Below are 27,517 nucleotides of genomic sequence, written 5' to 3' on the forward strand. Positions count from 1 at the left end.
GCTGAGTCTTGCTCTGTCACCCAGGCTGGGGTGCAGTGGCATGATCTTGGCTCACTGCAACCTCCGCCTCCCGGGTTCAAGCAATTCTCCTGCTTCAGCCTCCCAAGTAGCTGGGATTACAGATGCCTGCCACCATGCACTCATAGTAGATGGAGTAAATGATTCCCATAGATGGAGTAAATGATTCAACTTCATGTGGACCTCAAGGACTTTGCGTGGCTCTTCACTGTTTCTGCCCATTACCCTGACTGTGCAGACCTCAATGATGGTGATGTGTCATATTCTTCCCTGGTGTCTGCCTCCATGCCTAGAACAGTGACCCCAGCAGGGGATATCCATAAATGTGTACAAACTAATGAAAACAATGAATACACAACTAAGAAATGATCCTTCCATCTTCCATAGATCAGGATAGAATAAAAATAACACTTTGGGTGGATATAAGCCCACAGAAGGTATAGCAGATGTTTTTGGTGGCCTACCTAGAGCACTTAGCTGTTATTGCTTCAGTGTGCCCCAACTGTTGTCCAACTGCTAGTACAGGTAATCGCCTCTCATTGACTCAGTGCTTTCTCTGAAACTTCAAAGACTACTCTGTCGTTTTGCATGGCAGGCTGTTAAATGTCAGGGACATCACATCTTCTTCAAACCTTGTGACACTCAGCCAGTGACTGAAGCGTTGGTGCATAAATATCCTACCTCCGTTGCCCCTTAACTCTGAGACATGGTTTTAAACCATTTTCAAGCCTTCTCTCAGTTGCTGTCCCCTTTCTCATTTCTCAGATCCCTATCAGTATTTTATGAACCTATAAAATAAACTACACAAACAGGAATCTCTGACACAGAACTGCTTCTGAAGAAACTCAAATTGAGACAAAAAACATGTATGAAGAATACAGAAGTCAACATGCAATCTAGCTAAGACAGCCCAAGGAGTCAGTAAGAACTTCTGCCTGGCAGGCAAAATGTACAGTTCTAAATAAACTTTTCATTAACTTCCATGTTCCATGATTTTATAAATTGTATATTCTCATATTGACAAGACAACTCAGTGTTCATGTCTTTTACATGTGATTTTCAACACAATGCATGTATGAGCCACAGGAGCAATAGGCATTGTGGAAACAAATAAACCAGTGAATCGGTCATGGGCAATATGTTCTAAATGAGAAAACTGGCTCCCTGCTATGAAATGTTTCTTCAAGCATGATTTCAAATGTTGTATCAGTCAAAAAAGAGTGCAGTTTCAAAATAAAATGCTCTGACAGTTCTATCTGCTTAGCAACAAGTACATTGGATAAGAATTATAACATTAATTAGCACTCCCACATCAAGCCTTCAAAACAAGAGGATGAAAGGAAAAACTGTAAATCAGCAGTGGAAAATTAAAAGATTTAGGAACAGCCAAGTTGTCTTTGAATAACATTTTGAAAATCACATTGCTCAGTGCTAAGCATTCATTTAGATTCTTCTTATATAATGTTAATATATATGCTTTAAGTGTGTAAGAAATATTTTATTTAGGTGAGTAGTTTTCTTTCTATTTCATATAGTTAGTGTTGTATCTTTCACTTTGCATTTTGCAATTATTTATTTTTTATCAGTTTACACAACTCAAATGCAATTGTGTTTCATCAGAAGACATAATAGAATGATAGTTTTTAGGCCAGAATCTCGTATAATCCAATTTGGTTTCATTACCCAATTTGTCCAACTATACCTGAACGTAGTCAATAATAAAATGCACTGCAATTCCTCTCCTTGCTGAATTGTATCACAATTTTCCATTCTTAACATTAGTGTCAGGCGAAAAACGGGAACATTTAAATGTGTCCTTAAAAATACAGTTTATATATATGAGTATAATACACACATATAAATAAAAAATATGAAAGTGGTTCTGCTCTATGTTAAAAATTGAGGAAATGCGATCCATTTATACAGATGAAAAATGGAGATAAGGCAATCTGTAAACTATTAAGGAGTACATAAGCTTCTAAAGGCTTTTGAAGGTCTTCTGTAATTTGCCTTCTTTAATGCTGATACCTACATGGATCTGGGCCCTTGCCTTATACTGGTATCCTACACTAATTTATCCTTAAAATGTTAGGAATTATTGACTTCTTAAACAACATTTTTGCTACTATAAAGTTAAAAATAGAAATACAGATGTTTGGAAATCAGAGAAAATAAAGTGATATGGAGGCTGTGGGTTTTTCTGTTCCATCTCTAGGAACTGAATCCCGTAGACATTCCCTCTTTCCTTCTCATCTTAAATCCCTCATCTGTTTATTTTTTCCCTTTTGATAAACTCTCCTTCCATCCTCCCTCTGCCCTGCAACAAACCTACCGTCTTATCTTTCCGTACCTTCATTAAAAAAATTTCTAGAAGGAATAGTACACTGAGAGCTTATTGCTCATTCCATTTTCCACTCAACTCCTTTTAATGTGGATTCTGCAACTGGAAGCAGAAAAAATGTGATGGAAAGGAACATCTGATAGTGTTAAGGGGACTGGAGTTATTCAGGAGCAAAATCAGCTGCTAAATGACCTACTTTAAATATCACTATTAGACATGAAGAGTCAAGTAGAATGTGAGAACACTGACTTTTTAGAAAAAATGACCAACTTTATATTTGGCACTTTAAAATACGGTTGTAGATGGCAAATCATAAGGGTTATATGAACTCATGTGTGAAAAGAGTCGACAATGTTATTCTGTTAGATATTTTTATTTTTAAGATATCTAACAATGTTACTATGTTAGATATTTTATTTACTAACTCGTAGAATAACATTAAAATATATAACATAACATTTATTGATAACTTGTGCTTGAGTGCTACATTATACCAGAGAAAGAGTCTTATTCACAGAATAATTAGACTAGTATTTAGCTATAGACTGAAATACTAAATAGCACCTCTAAGAATTGCATACTAATTTTACATTTGCATTGCTATACAGGGAATTCAGATGTTGACAGATAAATATGCACATGTGCGCACCTGCGCGTGCGTGCGCACACACACACAATTCCAGGGAATAGATGTAGTTGTATGTTATGATAAATATTAAATCCATAAAAACTTCAATGTCATTTGGTAATGTAGGAAACCAGATATGAAAACCTATTTATGAAAGCAGACATGCAAAATCCTAAATCAAAATGCATCTACTTTTAAGATAACTTTTTTCTTTCCGAAAGATTCACTACTGGCTCTCTTTAAAATATACACCTTGTTACATAATTTGAAGTAAGCTACCATGCAATGCAGAAGCTTCACCTAGACACAACTTATCCCCAGGAAACTACATCTTTCTAGGAAATAACAGCATGCAGCTTACATTGTTTCAAATATGTTACTCAATTTTTAGGGGGCTGTAGGAGTCATAAAGCTTCCCCTCTCACCTTGAGGCCTACAGTGTTCTGCAATGTAGATTTTACCTTCACTACTCCATTGAAACTGTCCTTTTGTTTAAAAAATTCCAGGTCATTGTTTCAGGACATAGCATATAACACTGTGATGACATAAGCTTTGGTAACACCATTTATTCATTCATTCATTCATTCATTCATTCATTCATTCATTCATTCAATAAAGATTCAATGTATGTCCTTTCATCTGTTATTTTTCCGAGCATCTTAAGAGCTGATAACTTCCTCTTCTGTGGTCTCTCAGCACTCTTTTTTTTTTTTTTTTTTTTTTTAACTTTTATCATCATACTCAGTGCCACATTCTGCAATTATTTCTTTGATTATCTATTGACTTTAACCAGCACTTCAAGGGCAAGGATGACAATAATTTAGCCATTTTTGTTGCCCCAGAAATTAGCCATGTTCCTGGAACATGGTAAGTACCTACAGTTTTTATTGAATAAATGATGGTTATAATAATATGTCCTCCTTCAGAAGGCATTATACCTCCAAATATTCCATGTTTTAGGGCACCCATTTCTCTCTACTGATGACTTTAATTTACATCTATTACAAAACTTTAATTTTGTAAAAATCATTTTAATTTTGCCAAAAATGATCTGTTATTCACATATCCACTGACGAGTAGAATTTCTTATCACAAAGATAAAATATCTGCTAACTTCCTTTTACAACTGATTTCCATAAAGTTATAACATCGATTTTATTTTTTTTAAAAAACTGTAAGCATTTACCCTTGCCAAGCAATGAAAAGTTAGAAGGCTTCTGTCTCTTATTCCTCTTCATATGTGGCTCCTGGCTGTGACCAACTGAAAAATTTCCATTTAGAAATGGGCAGTGGTGAGATGGCAGAATCTTGAGACTAAACTTCAGACTATACAGTGAAAAAGAGAGACACGAAATAGCACTGATTTGGAATGCACTCTGTCCGGGCTCATCTTCCACTTTCTCCGTTCCAGTATTTAAAGATTATCTACAAAGTTACTGCAGCTGCAGGGATATGACATTGTGATGTATACTAAGAAGTACCTATTTGGTTTTCTTCAAGTTTCGTGGGACACAGCCCCTAAAACCCTTGGAATTCTGGAGTGATCAGAGTGTTTTTTGTATGTTAATAAGATAGCTGGTTGCTGGTTAATGAGATAGCTTGTCAGTGGATATGAGACCCCTAGACAGCTTCAGAATGGGAGCTGGTCACCAGAAAAGCCAAGACATAATTAGAGGGTTGGTACTTTCAGCCCCATCCTACAATATCCAGGGAGGGGAGAAAGGCTGAAGGTTAAGTGGATCACCAATGGCCAATAATGTAAGCAATCATACCTACATAATGACACTTCTATAAAAACCCCAAAGGACCGGGCTCGAATAAGCTTCCAGACTGATGAATGTGTGGAGGTATATGGAGGGTGGCACACTCAGGGAGGGCACGGAAACTCCACACCCCTTCCCACATGCTTTGCCCTAAGCACCTCCTCCATCTGGCTCCTTATTTGTATCCTTTAAAATATGCTTTGTAAAGAAAATGTGGTACATATACATTGTGGAATACTATGCAGCCATAAAAAGGAATGAGATCCTACCCTTTGCAAGGACATGGATGAAGCTGGAAGTCATTATCCTCAGCAAACTAATGCAGGAAACAGAAAACCAAACACTGTATGTTCTCACTTATTAGTGGGAGCTGAACAATGAGAACACATGGACACAGGGAGAGAACACATACTGGGCCTGAAGGGGTAGGAGGAGGTCAGTGGAAGGGGGAGAGCATCAGGATAAACAGCTAATGCATGCAAGGCTTAATACCTAGGTGATGGCTTGATAGGTGCAGCTAAACACCATGGCCCATGTTTACCTATGAAATAAACCTGCATACCCTGTACATGTATCCTGGAACTTAAAATTTTAAAAAAGAAATTATTAATTTTCATATTAAAAATATAAATCCAATGAAGATATTTCAGAAGTCTCAAGATCAACAATTAATACGTGTTAGTAAATCATATCAACTCTGTAAAAAAAAACCAAAAATTAAAATTAAAATATCCTTTGCAATAAACAGGTAAATGTAAGCAAAATGTGTCCCTGTGTTCTGTGAGCCACTCCAGCAAATTAATAAAACCTGAGAAGTTCTTTGAGCGACTTCAGCAAATTAATAAAACCTGAGAAGGAGGTTTTGGAAACCTTGATCCATAGCCAGCACATCAGAAGTACAGGTCACAACCTGGGGCTTGCTACTGGCATTTGAAGTGGGAGGCAGTCTTATCGGACTGAGTTTTTAATCTGTGGGATTGACTCTTCCTCCAGGTAGACAGCATCAGACTTGAAGTGAATTACACCCACTTGGTGTCTGCTAGAGAACTGATCACTGGGTGTGTGGAGAGAAACCCCCATACATCTGGTGAGAGAAGTGTTGTGTTGAGTGATGTGTGAGAGTAGAAAAAACACTTTGGTTTTTCCTATCTCTGTAGGGGTGCAGAAAGATAAAGGAGGGGAAAAGGAATTTCAGACACAGAATACGATTCTGAGTGAATCACTGTCATTTTCTATTTATTTGTTTATTATAATACTTCAGGTTCTCGGATACACGTGCAGAACGTGCAGGTTTGTTACATAGGTATACACGTCCCATGGTGGTTTGCTGCACCTATCATCCCGCCACCTACATTAGGTATTTCTCCTAATGCTATCCTTCCCCTTGCCCCCTACCTCCTGACAGGCCCTGATGTGTGATGTTCCCCTCCCTGTAACCATATGTTACAATTGTTCAATTCCCACTCATGAGTGAGAACATGCGGTGTTTGGTTTTCTGTTCCTGTGTTAAGTTTGCCGAGAATGATGGGTTTCAGCTTCATTCATGTCCCCACAAAGGACATGAACTCATTCTTTTTTTATGGCTGCATAGTATTCCATCGTGTATATGTACCACATTTTCTTTATCCAGTCCAACATTGATGAGCATTTGGGTGGGTTCCAAGCCTTTGAGATTGTGAATAGTGCTGCAATAAACATACATGTGCATGTTTCTTTAAAGCAGAATGATTTATAATCCTTTGGGTATATACCCAGGAATGGGATTGCTGGGTCAAATGGTATTTCTGGTCCTACATCCTTCAGGAATCGCCACACGGTATTCCACAATGGTTGAAGTAATTTACACTCCCACCAACAGTGTAAAAGCATTCCTATTTCTTCATGTCCACTATAGCATCTGTTGTTTCCTGACTTTTTAATGATCGCCATTCTAACTGGTGTGAGATGGTATCTCATTGTGGTTTTGATTTGCATTTCTCCAATGACCAGTAATGATGAGCATTTTTTCATAATGTTCTTTGGCCACACAAATGTCTTCTTCTGAGAAATGTCTGTTCATATCCTTTGTCCACTTTTTGATGGGGTTGTTATTTTTCTTGTAAATTTGTTTAAGTTCCTTGTAGATTCTGGATATTAGCCCTTTGCAAGATGGATGGATTGCAAAAATTTTCTCCTATTCTGTAGGTTGCCTGGTCACTCTGATAACAGTTTCTTTTGCTGTGCAGAAACTCTTTAGTTTAATTAGATCCCATTTGTCAATTTTGGCTTTTGTTGTCATTGCTTTTGGTGTTTCAGTCATGAAGTCTTTGCCCATGTCTATGTCCTGAATGATATTGCCTAGGTTTTCCTCTTGAGCTTTGTATGGTTTACATTTAAATCTTTAATCCATCTTGAGTTGATTTTGTATAAGGTGTAAGGAAGGGGTCCAGTTTCAGTTTTCTGCATATGGCCAGCCAGTTTTCCCAACACCATTTATTAAATAGGAAATCCTTTCCCCATTGTTTGTGTTTGTCAGGTTTGTCAAAGATCAGGTGGTTGTAGATGTGTGGTGTTATTTCTGAGGTCTACATTCTTTTCCATTGGTCTATATCTCTGTTTTGGTACCAGTACCATGCTGTTTTGGTTACTGTAGCCTTGTAATATACTTTGAAGTCAGGTAATGTGATGCCACCAGCTTTGTTCTTTTTGCTTAGGATTGACTTGGCTATATGGGCTCTTATTTGTTTCCATATTTCCATATGAATTTTGAAGTAGTTTTTTCTAATTCTGTGAAGAAAGTCAATGGTAGCTTCATGGGAATAGCATTGAATATATAAATTACTTTGGGCAGTATGGCCATTTTGATGATATTGATTCTTCCTATCCATGAGCATGAAATGTTTTTCCATTTGTTTGTGTCCTCTCTTATTTCCTTGAGCAGTAGTTTGTAGTTCTCCTTGAAGAGGTCCTTCACATCCCTTGTAAGTTGTATTCCTAGGTATTTTATTCTCTTTGTAGCAATTGTGAATGGGAGTTTGCTCATGATTTGGCTCTCTGTTTGTCTATTATTGGTGTATAGGAATGATTGTGATTTTTGCATGTTGATTTTGTATCCTGAGACTTTGCTGATGTTCCTTATCAGCTTAAGGAGTTTTTGGGGTGAGACGATGGGGTTTTCTAAATATACAATCATGTCATCTGCAAACAGATAATTTGACTTCCCCTCTTCCCATTTGAATACCCTTTATTTATTTCTCTTGTCTGATTGCCCTGGCCAGAAATTCCAATACTATGTTGAATAGGAGTGGTGAGAGAGGGCATCCTTGTCTTGTTCTGGTTTTCAAAGGGAACAGTTCCAGCTTTTGCTCATTCAGTATGATATTGGCTGTGGGTTTGTCATAAATAGCTCTTATTATTTTGAGATACATTCCATCAATATCTAGTCTATTAAGAGTTTTTAGCATGAAGGAGTGTTGAATTGTATCAAAGGCTTTTCCTGTATCTACTGAGATAATCATGTGATTTTTGTCATTGGTTCTGTCCATGTGATGGATTACGTTTATTGATTTTCATATGTTGAACCAGTCTTGCATCCCAGGGATGAAGCTGACTTGATCATGGTGGATAAGCTTTTTGATGTGCTGCTGGGTTTTGTTTGCCAGCATTTTATTGAGGATTTTTGCACTGAAGTTCATCGGGGATATTGGCCTGAAATTATTTTGTCGTCATTGTGTCTCTGCCAGGTTTTGGTATCAGGATGAAGCTGGCCTCATAAAATGACTTAGGGAGGAGTTCCTCTTTTTCTATTGTTTGGAATAGTTTCAGAAGGAATGGTACCAGCTCCTCTTTGTACCTCTGGTAGAATTCAGCTATGAATCTGTTTGGTCCCGGGCTTTATTTTGATTGGTAGGCTATTAATTACTGCCTCAATTTCAGCACTTGATATTGGTCTATACAGGGATTCAAATTCTTCCTGGTTTAATCTTGGGGGGGCTGGTGTATGTGTCCAGGAATTTAACCATTTCTTCTAGATTTTCTAGTTTATTTGCATAGAGGTGTTTATAGTATTCTCTAATGGTAGTTTGTATTTCTGTGGGATCAGTGGTGATATCCCCTTTATTGTTTTTCATTGTATCTATTTGATTCTTCTCTCTTTTCTTCTTTATTAGTCTGGCTAGTGGTCTATGTATTTTGTTAATCTTTTCAAAAAAAACCGGCTCCCAGATTTATTGATTTTTGTGAAGAGTTTTTCATGTCTCTATCTCCTTCACTTCTGCTCTGATCTTGGTTATTTCTTGTCTTCTGCTAGCTTTTGAATTTGTTTGCTCTTGCTTCTCTAGTTATTTTAATTGTGATGTTAAGGTGTCAATTTTAGGCCATTCCTGCTTTCTATTGTGGGCATTTAGTGCTATAAATTTCCCTCTAAACACTGCTTTAGCTGTGTCCCAGAGATTCTGGCATGTTGTGTCTTTGTTCTCATTGATTTCAAAAGAACTTATTTATTTCTGCCTTAATTTCATTATTTACCCAGTAGTCATTCAGGAGCACATTGTTCAGTTTCCATGTAGTTGTGTGGTTTTGAATGAGTTTCTTAATCCTGAGTTCTAATTTGATTGCACTGTGGTCTGAGAGACTGTTTGTTATAATTTCTGTTTTTTTGTCTTTGTTGAGGAGGGTTTTACTCCCAATTATGTGGTTGATTTTAGAATAAGTGCTATGTGGTGCTGAGAAGACTGTATATTCTGTCGATTTGGGGTGGAGAGTTCTGTAGATGTCTACTAGTTCCATTCAGTCCAGAGCTGAGTTCAAGTCCTGAATATCCTTGTTAATTTTCTGTCTTGTTGATCTAATATTGACATTGGGGTGTTAAAGTCTCCCACTATTATTGTATAGGAATCTAAGTCTCTTTGTAGGTCTCTAAGAACTTGCTTTATGAATGTGGGTGCTCCTGTATTGGGTGCATATATATTTAGGATAGTTAGCTCTTCTTGTTGCATTGATCCCTTTACCATTATGTAATGCCCTTCTTTGTCTTTTTTGATCTTTGTTGGTTTAAAGTCTCTTTTATCAGAAACTAGGATTGCAACCTTTGCTTTTTTTCTTTCCATTTGCTTGGTAAATCTTCCTCCATCCCTTTATTTTGAGCCTATGTGTGTCTTTGCACATGAGATGGGTCTCCTGAATATAACACACCATGGGTGTTGACTCTTTATCCAATTTGCCAGATTGTGTCTTTTAATTGGGGCACTTAGTCCATTTACATTTAAGGTTAATATTGTAATGTATGAACTTGATCCTGTCATTATGATGCTAGCTGGTTATTTTTGCCCATTAGTTTATGCAGTTTCTTTATAGTGTCAATGGTCTTTACATTTTGATTTGCTTTTGCAATGGCTGGTACTGGTTTTTCCTTTCCATATTTAGTGCTTCCTTCAGGAGCTCTTGTAAGGCAGGCCTGGTGGTGACAAAATCCCTCAGCATTTACTTGTCTGTAAAGGATTTTATTTCTTCTTCACTTATGAAGCTTAGTTTAGCTGGATATAAAATTCTGGGTTGAAAATTCTTTTCTTTAAGACTTTTGAATATCAACCCCCACTCTCTTCTGTATTGTAGAGTTTCTGCCGAAAGATCCACTGTTTGTTAGTCTGACGGGCTTCCCTTTGTGGGTAACCCAACCTTTCTCTCTAGCTGCCCTTAACATTTTTTCCTTCATTTCAACCTTGGTGAATCTGACAATTATGTGTCTTGGGGTTGCTCTTCTCGAGGAGTATCTTTGCAGTGTTCTCTGTATTTCCTGAATTTAAATGTTGGCCTATCTTGCTAGGTTGGGGAAGTTCTCCTGGATAATATCCTAAAGTGTGTTTTCCAACTTGGTTCCATTCTCCCCGTCACTTTCAGGTACACCAATCAATTGTAGGTTTGGTCTTTTCAGATAGTTTCATATTTCTTAAATGCTTTGCTCATTTTTTTTCATTGTTTTTTTTCTCTAATCTTGTCTTCACACTTTATTTCATTAAGTTGATCTTCAATTTCTGATATCCTTTCTTCCACTTTATTGATTCAGCTATTGATACTTGTGTATGCTTCACAAAGTTCTTGTGCTATGTTTTTCAGCTCCATCAGGTCATTTATGTTCTTCTCTGCACTGGTTATTCTAGTTAAGCAGTTCCTCTAACCTTTTATCAAGGTTCTTAGCTTCCTTTCATTGGGTTAGAACATGCTCCTTTAGCTCAGAGGAATTTGTTATTACCCACCTCCTGAAGCCTACTTCTGTCAATTTGTCAAATTCATTCTCCATCCAGTTTTGTTCCCTTGCTGGTGAGGAGTTGTGATCCTTTGGACGAGAAGAGGCATGGTGGTTTTTGGAATTTTCAGCTTTCAGTGCTGGTTTTTCCTCATCTTCATGGATTTATCTACCTTTGGTCTTTGCTGTTGTTGACCTTTGGATGAAGTTTTTGCGTGGTCGTCCTTTTTGTTGATGTTGATGCTACTGCTTTCTGTTTGTTAGTTTCCTTCTAACAGTCAGGCCCCTCTTCTGTAGGTCTTCTGGAGTTTGCTGTGGGTAGACTCCAGGCCTTGTTTGCCTGGATATCACCAGCAGAGGCTGCAGAACATCAAAGATTGCTGCCTGGTCCTTCCTCTGGAAGCTTCATCCCAGAGGGACACCCGCTAGATGACAGCCAGAGCTCTCCTGTGTGAGGTGTCTATCAACCCCTGCTGGGAGGTGTCTCCCCGTTAGGAGGCACAGGGGTCAGGGACACACTTGAGGACGCAGTCTGTCCCTTAGCAGAGCTCCAGCGCTGTGCTGGGAGATCTGCTGTTCTCTTCAGAGCAAGCAGGAAGGACTGTTTAAGTCTGCTAAAGCTGTGCCCACAGCTGCACCTTCTCCCAGGTGCTCTGTCCCAGGAAGATGGGAGTTTTATCTATAAGCCCCTGGCTGGGGCTGCTGCCTTTATTTCAGAGATGCCCTGCCCAGAGAGGAGGAATCTAAAGAGGCAATCTGGCTACAGCAGCTATGCAGCGCTGCAGCCCCGCCCAGTTCAAACTTCCCAGCTGCTTTGTTTACAGTGTGAGGGGGAAAACTGCTTACTCAAGCCTCAGTAATGGTGGATGCCCCTCCCCCACCAAGCTCGAGCATCCCAGGTCTACTTCAGACTGTTGTGCTGGCAGCCAGAATTTCAAGCCGTTGGATATTAGCTTGCTGGGCTCCATGGTGGTGGAATCTACTGAGCAAGATCACTTGACCCAGAGCTGTTGGATATTAGCTTGCTGGGCTCCATGGGGGTGGGATCCACTGAGCAAGACCACTTGACCCCCTGGCTTCAGCCCCCTTTCCAGAGGAGTGAATGGTTCTGTCTCGCTGGCATTCCAGGTGTCAGTGGGGTACAAAAAAAAATAAAAAATCCTGCAGCTAGCTTAATGCGTGCCCAAACAGCTGCCCAGTTTTGGGCTTGAAACCCAGGGCCCTGGTGGTGTAGGCACCCGAGGTAATCTCCTGCTCTGTGGGTTGTGAAGACCGTGGGAAAAGCATAGTATCTGGGCAAGACAGCACCATCCCTCAAGGCTTCCCTTGGCTAGAGGAGGGAGTTCCCTGACCCCTTGTGCTTCCTGGGTGAGGCGACGCCCCACCCTGCTTCTGCTCGCCCTCCGTGGGCTGCACCCACTGTCTAACCAGTCCCAATGAGATCAACCGGGTACCTCAGTTGGAAATGCAGAAATCGCCTGCCTTCTATATTGGTCTCGCTGGGAACTCCAGACCGTAACTGTTCCTATTTAGCCATCTTCGAGTCACTGTCATTTTCATGGCCACATTTATCCAAAGACATATCAGAGGCCCTCAGGAAATAAGACCTCCTATCTGAGTTATAACTAATAATGACAGCTGTATTTTAGTGAGTACTTACTATGTACTAGACACTATTTTAAATGCTTTATCTGTATAAATTCAATGAATCCTCACAATGACCCCACTTTAGACACAAGGGAACAGAAGCAAAGAGATGCCAAATTATGTGTCTGAGGTCACACAAGAGAAAGTGGTCACGATCTGACTATCTGTGAAAACCTAAACCTAACAGACAACCTGAAATTCTTATCTTTGTGAATTGGGTAGCAAACACTTGCTAGGGTTCACTTTTTTCTGGCTAAGCCATTGCTCTTAAAAGCCAGGAGAGGAAAAAAAAATGTTCAGAAGATGAGTCTTGTTAGACGTATGGATAGAGTGTGAAAACTGGTGAGCTTTGTGAACTCACTATGGCTAGCATAATAGCATAGTGTTGAGAACGTGGAGTTTAAAATCAGAGACCTAGATTCAAACCCTGGCTCTGTTACTTCCCAGTTATGTCTTTTTTGGCAAATTCTTTAACCTTTCAGAGCTTCACTAAATTTTTACACAGGTTTGGTTAATGTACATATAGCTTTTAGCAAGTATGATTAGTATAATCATTCACATGATCAATATTTAATATGTACAGACTACTTTTAAAATGGTGCCTAGCTGGTTGCTCATAGAACTGTCTTCTCCTGGTCCTAAATACAAAACTTACAAAAAATAGAGTTAAAAAAGAAAATAAGTAAAAATGATAACGGTCAAGTTATTGCCAGAGGCTAGGGAAAATTTTCTCTAAATATAAGATCAATTAAACTGAATTTTAATGTTCAATCCATGGCCCATACATGCCAGGACTGCCAGAAAGTAGGTGCAAAGCCTCTTAACTTTTCCTTAAGGAAGTAAAAAGCATTCAGCAACCAACATTTTGGGCAACCATTATACCACAGGAGGTAGTATTTTCTTAAGAGAAATTTCGTATTTCCCTTTGAGAATCTGGTAGAAGCAATGAACTCTCTCCTCTAAAAAGGCATATACGCATGTGCACAAAATATCAGAGGATCCATGGACGCACTGAAGCTCATATAAAGACTTCATAGAGCTCCACAGACATCAGCTTAATAACTATGGTTTTCTGTGTAGAAACTCATTGTTGAGGCACCAGAATTTACCTCCTCACTACCCATCATCAACATTTCCCTCTCTCTCTCTCTCTCTCTCACACACACACACACACACACACACACACACACACACACACACCTGGACACCACTTCATCTCTTCTCTTACATTCTGTCAAAGACAGAAATCCCTAGAAAACAACTGGAAAGAAATGGGAAAGATTCATATGGGCACAGTTACTAGTGACCATGGCAACAGAAGGCTTTCCTGGTAATTGTAGTTTTCATGGAGGTCATCAGTTCAGAGCATCTGAATGGCAGGTGGGAGGGAGAAGCACTATCAGAAGACCCCACCACAGGTCAGTACAGCCCTCCCACATGAAAGCCTCTGAAACTAGGGGGATTTTCCATGGGTCTCCTCTTTCCCAGGAGGCTGATCTTTTTCTTTGGCACTTCACTGTTTACCATGGACCTATGTTGTTGGACATTTGTGCATGAGACAAATTCTGGATTCCCAATTTATCATAGGCAGATTGCATGGAGTGACCTTGAACCATGTATGCTATTTGTCTAGATGCTGGGAAAACCATCTGCTCAGATCTTCTACAACTTAAAGAAAAGTCAATGTGCACAACTGTTAGAAAATACCCAGTAGAGATAGAGCATCCTTTCACAAAAGAATCTAAATGAAGCTTAAAAGCAAACAATTCCATTACAATTGTATGAAACAATTATCTAAAAACAGAAAAATAAAAACAGCCAAATAGAGACCTATTCCTAGAATAAAAGATTAAAAATAGATTTGGCAAAATACAACTGTATTTGGTTTTTGAATGGTGAGATTTAAAAGTGAAAAATCACTGTTAGTCAACTGAATGAAATTAAAATTAAATGGAAAACTACACATAAAGAAATACAAGTAAGCTAATTATCTTGCTGCTATGAAGATATTCAATTTTGCTAAATAATTACCAACAAAAGTTATGGTCATTAAATATAAAATTATAAATGTTCACAAACTTTCAAAAAAAAGTTCCATTGTGCCGCCTTTGAGCCAGACTTGATAAGGAGACAGTTATTTTTCAATTAAAGAATAATACTGAAGCTAATTTAGTCCATTCATTATTTGCCCATTTACTTGTCCAAGTGACAGTAACAGTCATACGTTAAAAATATGCAAACTTCAAATTAATAAAGAACAGGCCAGGTGTGGTGGCTCACGCCTGTAATCCCAGCACTTTGGGAGGCCAAGGTGGGTGGATGGCCTGAGGTCAGGGGTTCCAGACCAGCCTGACTAACGTAGTGCCTCGTCTCTACTAAAAATATAAAAATTAGCCCAGTGTGGTGGTGCACACCTGTACTCCCAGCTACTCGGGAGGCTGAGGCCAGAGAATCACTTGAACCCAAGAGGCAGAGGTTGCAGTGAGCTGAGATTGCACCATTGAACTCCTGCCTGGGCGACACAGCGAGACTGCATCTCAATAACACAAAGAAAAAGAACGAAATACACTATAAAATATTTCTATGCATTCTGAGCGAAGTGTGATTTACACATAATCATCTTAACCTGAGTATATACAAATTCTGAAAGGCAAGAAAAGTAGAAAAGACTTGGTGATTCATCAATAAGTTCATTGCAGTGTTCTCTTTTTAAAAATGCCAATATATTTCACTTTAGGAAACCCTGTATTTTCCTTCAATTCTGTACTGCTAATAATTAATTCATTTTGCTTACACTGCAGCCAACTTCAAATCATGGTCTCCACTTCTTGGTAATAGATTCTGCCACAGGCAATATGCTGTGCCATAACCTCAATTACAACTTACAAAGGAGAAGACTGCACTTATTTTCTGCTGGAGCTGCTGTTTTGTCTTAAATGAAATTGTATATGAGTGATGGGGAGCACCATTGTAGTGGGAACTGGTGGGCCCCAAACTATATTGAGTATATGTAAAAATTCATTGCAACTCAGGGTCTAAGAATGAAAGAGCCATTGACATTAAGCAACGGGTGAAAGCTGACTAATAAAAAATTGAATTATAGTAGAACGCCAGTGGTAGGCACATCTCTAACATTATCATTCAAAATGAGATATTCTAACAAAAAAAATCTTTTGCAGATACAAACTGTAAAACCAATTATTTCTTTTGAAATCACCAAGGATGTGTGTGTGTGTTTGTGTATGTGTGTATGTGTGTGCCTATTAAGAGAAATATAAAGAAACGAGATCAAAAGACAGAGACACACGGAGAGGTATTCATTTGCAATACAAATTTACAAAGATATCAGATGGAACAATTATTATTTTGCCTCATCATTATTTACTTCATAGAAGGTATGCATATTATAGATTTTATTTCAAAAATATTGTTATAATTAACACTTATAGGAACACTCATCATGTGTACTAAATACGTATAAATTAAAAGAAATAATTGTGTATGTGTGACTGAATGTGTAAGCACATGTATCGATGTTGTGTGCTAAGAAGAGGGACCGTTTTAATGCTTCTGAACTTCCTTCTGAAATTATATAGCAGAAGGGAAAATTTAACAATGACAAGTTGTTCCAGATCTTTAAGTTTTCCTTTAATAAAAGTGTTTAACCATAAAAGAAAAGCTCAATTAATGTAAAGATGTTCAGAAGCATGTGAAAACCATATCCAAGTTTCTTCATCCCAATTTTTACCTCAGAATTCTCCCACTAGTGAACTAGATTACTGTCTTCTATGGTTAGAAACAGTTTGCACAGTAGAGCAGGTGCTCATATGATCATGCCTTAAAAAGAAACTTAGGCATGCTGTCTCAGGCTTCTTCTGCAGGCACACCACTCAGCTCAGCACATGTGACATCACATTTGATGATGGGCCGAGATGCCCTTGCCAGCCACACTCAAGCTCTGTAATTTGACAAAGACATATATAATTACATTCTGCTATGTTCGTGATGTTTCTAGAATTAATTATGTTGAAGTCCTCAAAGTCACTGATATTGACCCCCTGTACCCTTCATAGGTGAAACTTAAGAGAGAGGTTTCTACAATTTCATCTTTTGGAAAGTCAAAACAAAAACAATCAGAAAAATAGGACTGGAAGCTGTGAAAGGAAAGTACATTGATGCTCGACGTTAATCACTTGCCTGCATTTCTGCTTCTGCCTTTCGCTTTTCTTTTTCATAGAACAGTAGAGATGTCCATTTGGAATGGCTATTAGAGATCACCAAGTTCAATTACTCTAGCACCACAGATGAAGCCAAAACAGTAACCACCATATAGCAGCAGTCTGCACAGTTCACTAGGTTACTGGTGAGCATACGTGAAACTCTCCCTGGAAACTCCAAATATGCTTGGTTTTTCTGATGAGAGATATTTTAGAAATATGCCTTAGCAGATGGTCAATATATATTGCCATTGTAGCTATTACTGTATAAAAAACTCCTGGTGTAAGAATATGTAAAATAAACAGATTACAGAAGAAGATCTTAAAAAAAATCTCTGGGGAAAAACATTAACTCTGAAATTTTTAACAGGTGTATGAATATACAAAGTCTGCACAAATGAATATACTAAGTCTTCCCTTTGACTACATGAGATGCTAAGTGGACAAATCGGTCTAATGATTATGGTCCACGGACTTCAGGAACTGAGGCTTGGGTCATTTTGCAAAGACACAGAGTAGCTTTTCTGTAGAGAAGCATGCTCTCACTGTTGGGGGTCGCAGGGAAAACGGCTTATCAGCCTATCAGCCATGCTGGCTAACCTGCTATAAAGCATGATCTCAACTAAGTCGGGAAGAAAACAAATATCCCAATTAGGGAAAAGTTTTCCACCAGCTTCATTTTAAATTAAGCAGACTTGTGATTACATTTTCTCCCTTGTATTATTTTGAAGTTAGAATTTCAGGAAAATTAGAAAATTATGTGCTAAAAAGTCCGTTTGTATAAACATTGAGTAAAGAGAAAACTCACATGTGTGTTGTCAAGCTAAATTATGGGTGAAATGGAGGACTGTAACCATATGTGTCCACATGCATTGACTGTTGTGGCAGATTTAATTAGGAAAATTAGTCAAACCCACCATCCAAGCTGTGTCAAATCAAACCAGCACAACCTGTGTTTGTTGGCAGAGCACTACAATTAAATAGGCTGAGATTATTTCAATTCAAGACAATTCTGCAGTGGTAACTATACCCATGGCTACAACTAACCTCCAAATGAAATTATAAAGGTATTCTGGCCTTCAAACAGAAAGGAGTTCACAAGTTCCCTAAAGCACTCAACGATACTTTTATTGTAACCTGAAAAGACTTATTTTAATTAACCTGGAGAATCCCCTAATTGGTAGAATTTCCGGAAAAAATTCCCCAGTGGAATGCTTACATATAAGAAAAGACCTTCCACTGACTCTTAAATTGCATTGGGCAACCTACTCTTTATCAGATAACGTTACATTGAAACAGTTAGTCTATGTAATGTATTTTTTAAAATGACAGAAATAACTTTTGGTAGGCAATGATTTTCACCTATAAAATCTGGGCAAACTAATTTAATCCATAATTCCATTTAAAATCATCAACACAGTTTTAATGAATAAGAATTTCTTTGGGACAAGGATTTATTTTACACTCTTTACACACTCTAAAACAATTGGAATTTGAGGGGCACCAATTTGATTAGCTAAATTCTCTTTTAGACACGGAATTCCTTTCGGACTTAGCAGTAGTTTTTGTTCTCTCCTTTAAAGTTTTATGACATTTTCTCGCCTTCTTGTGCAAGATGACTAGCTTACCTAAAATGGAGCAGGAAAAAAAAAAAAAAAAGCTGAAGTCATAGAAATCAAGAAATTACTTAGGCGCCTTCCTCCTAGTTTCTGTGACTGGGTACCATTCAGTGACCTCAGCAAAGGTGGTCGTGATGGAACACTTGTCTGAACTGTCAGTTTGATGAAGTACAATTCTAAAGCTTTCCATATTGGCATTTAATCTTTTATTTAGTCATGGAAATAAGAAGTCACCATTTTTAAAACTGCCAGGAGAAACTGGAAGAGAAAAGTGTTATCTTTCTTCAGCTCCCAGCAAAACGTTGCAAGATAATAGGAAGACAAGAATATTTCTTCCATTAACCCTTGACCCTGTAAGTTAATGGCTTTTTGTTGCAAATATATCAACAAACAGGGCCCCAAGTGAGATTCTAACCCAGGGAGTAAGGTCTCTGCAATTATACAGATGTGTCCTGGTGCTTCATACTGTTACCTAACATACTTAACGTGAGAGCCAGTCTGCCCTAGAAGGTGGCCAGGAAGCAGAGCACACTATCTCCTCAGAGCAACTTCTAAGGAAACAGACAAAGACATCTAAATTATTATTTTAAACTTAAACACATTAGCGGCAACGCCATACCTATTTTTGCCTTTATCTAATGATGTTATGTTACCCTGTTACATAATTCAGGTGATACTTTCCTCATTAATGCAGAACTCAACATCATCTATGCTAAGATTAAAGTGAGTAAAAAAACCTTTGAAACATAATTTTCAGCAATTTCTTGAAAGAAAACATTACAATTTGCATAAACTATCCAATTGGTATGCTTTACCTACTGCTTAAAAAGGTCACAATGACAATCAAAATTACTATCTCTTATTATTTTAATAGTAAGATTGTGCTGGGATTTCTCAAATTAAAATGTTAATAAGTAAGGGCTTCATCAAGTTGATTTGGGATAGAAAGGGAAAAATGACTTAATTTCTTCAAAATCAAAATCTCATCAGAAGTGTATTTATACAAATGAGAAACCTTTATAGGATAAAACAGTTTTAAGTTATTATATTTCATAACTTTTTAAATAATTGTACAAGGGCCCCTTCTCTAACAATTTATTTTAGGTAAATTTCTCAAAGAGGAAATATGCGTTAGGAAGCATGTTAAAAGATATCAGTAAATACTGTTAAATTTACTGTTACATTTCAATATATATTTACTGTATACAACTGTTACATATTTCAATATATACATTTGAATTTTACTCCAGAAAATCTGTCCCAATTTACATTATCACATTCTTGCATAATACAAAATCCGAATATGATAATTTTTAGTAGAAAGATTTAAAACAAATCACAATGAAAAATTAACTTGGAGTAAAATCTCAGCATACTTATAAATGTCTCATTATTTTGAAGTTATGAAAACATAAGGTGACAGAGTTACGTTTTCTTGTTTTTGTGGCTGTATCTATGCATCAAACTAAAATAAACAATACTTCAAAGAAATGATAGGGTTTATCAGAAAGACACAGAAATCAATTTACTTCCTAAATTATAAATTACATTTGAGTTAACACAGTTAATATTTACTGTGTGCCCATAATGTAGCATGCACTAAGGAAATATGGGTAGCAGCTACACAACCATTAAGGTTCCATCAACTTATGAAATCCAGTGATGAGACAAAAAAGTCTCCCTCTCATCAATTATATAACTGCCAATCATACCATGTTACACACATGATGAATACTCCTCTCTGGCAGAGACTTCAGCTACAAATAGAAAAACAATGATCTTCCCAAGCCAGAACTGTGCTGCAAAATTATCAAGACAAATCCATGTTGAGAAATTATAGAAAAATCAAAAGTTTAAAAACACAGGCAAAAAAATTAGACTTCTGTTCAGTATATTTATAGTAAAGTTAAATTTACCTCAAATCTATATCTTAAGCAAGGTTTCCAACTGAATTTTATACTAAATCCATTTACAGTAAATGAAATCAGGTTTATGAGTGGGTTTTGCAAGCTACTAATGCTAGTTCTTATAGTTATGAATGATAACAATAATAAATGCTGTAGAACATATCTGAAAATAATTACTTGTCCATAGAGCTCCATAGTCTTAACATTATTAATTACATGTCAATCTATATATAGTAAGTTCATAGAAAATCAACTTTAATCTTAAAATATACTGACCTTTGCATACAAGGAAGGTTCTATTAACACAGTAGGATATGAACTTTAAGTTGTTTTTTCCAGTCTTGGTAATAAGATGCAGAGTCAGCCTTATATTTCTCCGCAGTCCTCTCAACACCATTCATTCATTCATTCATTCATCCAGCAATAAATGCTTAGTGAATACTCTTATGCTACTGGCAATACGTGCTGGGAATACAAAGGTGAACTAACGCAGACATCATTCAGGTCCTCATGGAATTTGTAGTGTACAATTAGAAACAAATATTAATCAAACATCCTTCACCGCCCATATCCCAGGGCAGGAATAAAAATCTACAGCTATACTTGCTGTGAAAGAAAGCAGCCAGTGCTACAAAGGGATGGCTGAACCTGGGGCTTGGAGAAGGCTTCATGAGGAAATGCCATTTGAGTACGAGTCAAAAGTAGAAATAACCATTCACTAGGTGAGAAAGAATGGAAAGGAAGAGCATCCTTAGCAGATGGGACAGCAGGTACAAAGGCTCTGAGGGTGAAGGGGCTTGGCATGGTCCAGAAAGGAAGGCCAGTGTGTCTGGAACAGAGTAAGAGAGAGAGAGAAAGAGAGAGTGTGTATGGGGACCGAGTGCCACAAGGTGAGCCAGGAGAGAACTGCACGAGCCAGATCATGCAAGCTTGGTAGGCTGGGTTAAAAATTTTGGTCATGATCCCAAAGGCAATGAATGGCAGGTCATTGAAGAGTATTAATTAAGTGGACAAATGATATGCTTGATTTGGATTTTGAAAACAGCACTCTGACTATGGTCTAGGGAATGGGTTGAAGGAAATATACAGAGACCATTTAGAAGGATATTGCAATAGTCTAGGTAAATAGTGATGTTAGTTTGGGCTCAGCAGTGGTCAAGTCAATGAACAGAGAGAAGGAGATGCAAGAGTAACATGGACAGACTGTGATAATGAATTGCTTATGGTAGTAAGGGAGAGTATAAAATCAAGATTTTTGGCTTCACCTCCTCATTGATACTACACATTGTGATAAGAAACAATGAAAGAGGAGGAGGCTTGTGGAAGAAAGAGTGTGAGCTTGTTCCAGACATCTTAGATCTGAGATAGCTAAGAGAAAATGTTGAGAAAGTGTGGTCTATATGTAACTTGAGACAAATTTCTAAGGCATCAGTCTGGGGTTTGTTGTGAGAAAGCAACACTAGAATGTCCCTTTGAAAATTTTAAAACCAGATTTAAAATAAGAAAAGTTCACAAGTTTGGTAAAGCTGAATACACAAAGATATATATTAAAGATATGTGTATATATCAGGTCTCTATGTAATAAAGCAAAGCTATGTATGTGAGAATATGAAGGGCACATTTCTATACTTAAAATTCAACATTCCAAGTAATGCTTTTTGCCATCAAAACAAAAAGTGGAGCACAGTTAAGAAAAAATAAATGCTGTACTCTTATAAACTAAAATAACAGCAGACAAATTCAGCTTGCCCTCCGATAAGGAAGTAATTTAATAACATCAACAGACATTAGATTTTCTGCTATAGAGTATCCTCGGATAAGTAAACTATATTTCACTTTTTAGTTCAAGTAATTTAAATTGGCATTGAGTGAAAAAAACATTGCTCCACCATTCTTATGGTTATTCAGATGAAGCACGTGTTGTCTGTCCTACGTTGGTTACTACCGGCTTTCCCAGCCTGATTTCACTTAAACAATTCTCGGTCATCATTTTCAGTGAGCGCCCTACAGTGAAAAAGCCTAAGAGATCAAACAGGAGAACAGCATTCTTATTACCACACTGGATCAATTTCAAGTTATGGATTCCAATCAGAGAGGAGATGGAAAACCTTTCAGAGCCACTTACATCAAATATTATCCCCTAATTGAAAATGTGATAAGTCAGCAGACAGTTCTTCCTCAGACTTGACAAAAGTTGTCATGATTATTATTCCTTCCTATCAACCACCTGATGCTCATAAAAATGGAATATATACAGGCTTATGAAACTTCGTATAATGTGAAACTGTTCATGTCAAGGTCAATGGAAATCTCCATGTGGCCAAATCTAATGGACACTCCTATCTCTTGACCTACTTGGACTTCCCTGCAAGTTCGACTGGCTCCCACAAGATACACTCAGCCCCTTTATTCATGCACCACTAGTCTCTCCTGGTTTTCATAGGACTTGACTCCTGCTTTCCTTCCTACCTCTCTGCTGAATTTAGTTGCCACTCCTACTATTCCAGTCTTCACAATGCTGGATGTTCTCCTTACTACGCAGATTCTCTCTCCAAGTGAACACATCCAGACACATGGTTGATGATTTTTAAAAAAACTAAAACAAAAATAAATAACTTACTAATTCCTATCACTGGCCTTGCCTCCTGCTGTAATTTCCAAACTTGGATATTCAACTGTCTATTTAATATTTGCACTTGAATATTTCACAGGTGTCTCAAACATCCTATGCATCTAAAATAAGATTCACTTTTCTTCCACTCTTTCAGGTATCCATTCCTCTCTTTGTTTTTACCAGATTCATAATGACATCAACATCTACCCAGTAGCTTATTCTAATCCATAGGAAGCATTTGTAAATCCTTTCCCCACATGTCCAAGTCATTGGCTGGTCCTTCAAGATTTACTTCCGAAGTGTACCTCAAACCACCATCTTTATCTCTTGCCTAGAACCTGGCTTCCTTCTCCTCATACTCTCTCTATTTCTACTCTAACCTCTAAAATCCATTCTCTGCAGTCAACAGAGTGACACTTAAAACTATAAATCAGCTTACATGACTCCCAGATTTAAAACATTCCATGGTTTCCCATTTTGGTTGGAATAAAATCCCAACTGTTTACTGGACCCTACAAGGTCCTTCATGGTCTGGCCCTTCCAATCCCTTCAAACTCATTCTCTCTCTTCTCCCTATGCATAGGCTACAGTAGCTTCTACGGGGGTACCTTGAAAATGCCAAGTTGTATTCTGCTTAAGGGATACTGTCTTTCCTATTTCCTCTGTATTTCCATAGGTACGTCCTTCTCCTTCCTTTTCAGCCTTCAGTTCTCATCTTAAATAGCATCTCTTCAAGAAGACTTTTATGGCTACTTATACAAACACACTCCCCAAAAGAACTCAGTTTTGTTTTGTTTTTTTTTTTTCCCTTTGTGCACTTTTACATTGTTACTGTGTTTAATTGCTGTCTTTCTACTTCTCTCCACTAGAATAGGCGCTCCCTGCATGCTGAGACCTTGGTCTTGTTAACTTTGATTCCTCAGTGCCTGGCACTTATAAGACTCCAGTAAATATTTGTTAAACTAATTAAAGTGCTGTACAAACACATATTTGAATATTAGACTTAATTATGAAACCTAACATAAACCTTTATCCAACAACATGTAAACTTGTAAATATCAAAATTCATCTTCTACATCTTCTTACAGAGGCTATGTCATCTTCTATTTCAGATGAAATCAGAAAAATCAAGAAGTATCTCTTATTTTAATTTTATTGGCTAAGTCTTTGCATTTAACAAATGTTTAACCTCATATACAATTTCCTAATGGTAATGGTCATATTTCTAACCATTTTAACTGGAAAAGAATGACAAATTAATTTCCCACATTAGGTGTTTCCCTTGTTGATACCAACAGAATTACATGAAGATTTGCCTTTTAAGAATTTTAAAGGAACAACAGAAGTCTTTTGAGAAGGTAGTCTTCAGTGGTGACATAGTAAGTAGGAAAAGTCAGATCCATTCTTTTCAAAGGACAATTTGAGTATATAATTACATATGTTTACTTTCAACATTCATGTGGATTGGGGTCTCTTCAAAAGTGAACATATCATAATAGACTAAATCACAGGAGCCAGTGAGTTCTCAAGTCCTCTGAGGGTAAACTGTAATCCTGTAAATCTGGACATAAAGTCACCCTGATAATACAGACCTCTGCTGGTTAGTAAGTAAGCCCCAACCCCTTTCTATTCCTGGCTCTGTGATGCTGCAGCGGGGACCATGAAGCTACATCTCCTCTTCACAGCTGGCTCCCTGTTAGATTTTGCCACAGGACACTGGAGGGAAACTGGCAGGTAGGAGAAATCCGACTCCCTTTTTCACCCATCATTACTGTCAGAGAAGTCCTGGCCACAGCTCTTCCCTCCAGCAGCAGTCAGCCTCACCTTCTATCTTCTATTGTTTTTGGCGCTGTCGGTGTAATTCTCATTGTACCTGAGAGATAGCAGCTTGAGCAGGCTGGCTGTACTGGGTCCTGCCTGCAGCCTGTGAGTTATCAGCCCCAGCTGGGTGGAGGACTCAGCCTAAGTCTGGGGGTCCTTTCTTTGAGCTTTTTGAATCTGATAATGCTAATGTCTTTAATGTGTTCCCCCATCCTTAGGATTGCTGTTAGCTCACGGGTCTCTGGCTTTATAGCTGTCCAACCCCGGTATAATCGATTCCCTATGTTAACCCTTTTCAATTGAAATAACTGCTAAGAATCCTGTATCCTGATTGGACCCTGGATGACACAGAAGAGAACTAAAGGGAGAAATGAGCCAGAAAATATGCTGGTGGAGGGGAGCGGTTGTGGGGGGTGGAGGAGATAAAATGAAGTATCAGTCTATTTAATGAATAAGTTGGACAGTTTTTATGTTAGGCATCTCATAAATTATACCAACAAAATGTCCACTCTTGTGAGGACACAGTCTAGGTCTTATTGATATTACCATGATGCTAAGAACAACTGTTTATTCTGTCACTATACTTCTTCTTCTTTTTTTTTTTTTTTTGAGACGGAGTCTTGCTCTGTTGCCCACGCTGGAGTACAGTGATGCGATCTCAGCTCATTGCAGGCTCTGCCTCCCAAGTTCACGCCATTCTCCTGCCTCAGCCTCCCGAGTAGTTGGGACTGCAGGCGCCCGCCACCACACCTGGCTAATTTTTTGTCTTTTTAGTAGAGACGGGGTTTCACCGTGTCAACCAGGATGGTCTCAATCTCCTGACCTCGTGATCTGCCCGCCTCGGCCTCCCAAAGGGCTGGGATTACAGGCGTGAGCCACCGCGTCCGGCCCACTATGCTTTTATTGAATACTATATATGTTTAATTTCTAATTCATACTATAACCTGATAAAGATATATTCTTCCCACTTTACACACACACAAAAGTACAGAGAAGACGGAGTAGAAGATAATGCCAGATGGTTAATAAATGACTAGGGAAAAATTGTAACCCATGTCTTTAGTACTCCACTGCCCTCATCTCCATTAGACCAGGTTGTTCTCTTTTATTTACCTTTGTATTCCTTGCCACAAACAAGATAGAATCATGTAAAAACAGGTGCTCAGTAAATGTTTCTTGAGCAGATGATTACATAAACAATTAGACATTAAAAAATAATAATAATAACTTTTTTTGGTAGCTTCTTGGTAAATATTTGCATTGGTAAATAAAACTGCTAACATTTCCATTGCAAAAGTAGCTGAGCTTGGTGGATACAATTCAGTGACTGCACCATTCTAATAAATAAGGGGCCCATCTGCTGACTAAGACAACACTGAGTGGGGAAAACAAACTGAATCAACTTGTTAAATGAATTTCCAATATGGTGATAAATCTAGGATGTTACTTTAACTCAGACAAAGGGAATATTAGCATTCAAGGTGACAGCCCAGGTCCTCACGGCACACTGGGCAATCAAAGCATTTCAAGGTGCAGGTGTTTTGCCCTAATGACTCGACAGAGCTGTGATATCAATTGAGAAAATGTTTTATGTGTCTGATTCTTTCGACAGAAAGACTTCCTCTTATGAACAGGAGGGTTTCGGCAGATCACCAAATGCTTTTTCATATCCACATAAATAGCTTTAATCTTTGAAGACTATTCCTAACCAGTATTGAGCCCAAAATAATGAATGCAATTAAAATCTTAGAGAACAGAAATAACCTGGCACTGACACTGGAGTGCAGAGTATGTTTATTATGGTCAAGTAGGAGACAGAAATGGATTTAGGAGAAAAATATGTTCTGTATTAAAATATGTGTGTGTATCCACAAGTAACACAGAACAATTCAGAGCTAATCTAAGAGTCTTATATTCACAATTAATACAGAATAATTTAGTGCTAATCCAACGTTCTAATGGATTGCAAAAAAAGAGAAACAGTGGCTGCCATTCCATAACAACAAACAGTTCCCTAAGTTAAATACCAAATGCATGATATGATGCAAGTTATATAATGCATCTTTCATGGAAAAAACCCTCAAGGGTTTTGAGATAAATACATTAATTCTAAACATTATGTAACTGTAAGATAAATGTTCTTAATGTTGAGAAACACAGGATTCTTTATTGGGAATATAAAAAGATTTTGTAAAATTTTCAGTGATATCAACAATGTTAATAATAATCAATAAATGGATTATTATTAACATTTCAAAATTAGAGAATATTCTAATTTGAAATATTTATCATGTAAAAAATATAATTATATATAATATAAATGCATATGTATATTAACAAAATATGAGTGCATTCATATTTTACATTCTTTATATGTTTTTTGAAAGGCTTTGATTATTATAATATACCAATTTTGATTTACAGTTATATATATGAATTTATTCAATATAGTAGATACTGAATTTACAAGTGGTAATGAGGGTCCCATGGAACTTGAGGAGATCATGGAAATAATGAGATTCAAGAGTCTTTGATTCGTATATGGCCGGGCGCGGTGGCTCAAGCCTGTAATCCCAGCACTTTGGGAGGCCGAGACGGGCGGATCACGAGGTCAGGAGATCGAGACCACCCTGGCTAACACGGTGAAACCCCGTCTCTACTAAAAAATACAAAAAACTAGCCGGGCGAGATGGCGGGCGCCTGTAGTCCCAGCTACTCG

At 37.8% G+C, this 27,517-nt stretch overlaps 1 protein-coding gene across 1 annotated transcript in view; it reads right to left on the reverse strand.

Annotated features, from left to right (window-relative positions):
• LOC105550314 (O-acetyl-ADP-ribose deacetylase MACROD2-like) overlaps positions 1–27,517 on the reverse strand; it is a 1,021,967-nt gene that overhangs the window by 77,330 nt on the left and 917,120 nt on the right. The gene's annotated exons all lie outside the window — the stretch shown is intronic.

Source organism: Mandrillus leucophaeus, unplaced genomic scaffold (genome assembly GCF_000951045.1).
Source record: "Mandrillus leucophaeus isolate KB7577 unplaced genomic scaffold, Mleu.le_1.0 Scaffold476, whole genome shotgun sequence".
Lineage (NCBI taxonomy): Eukaryota > Metazoa > Chordata > Mammalia > Primates > Cercopithecidae > Mandrillus > Mandrillus leucophaeus.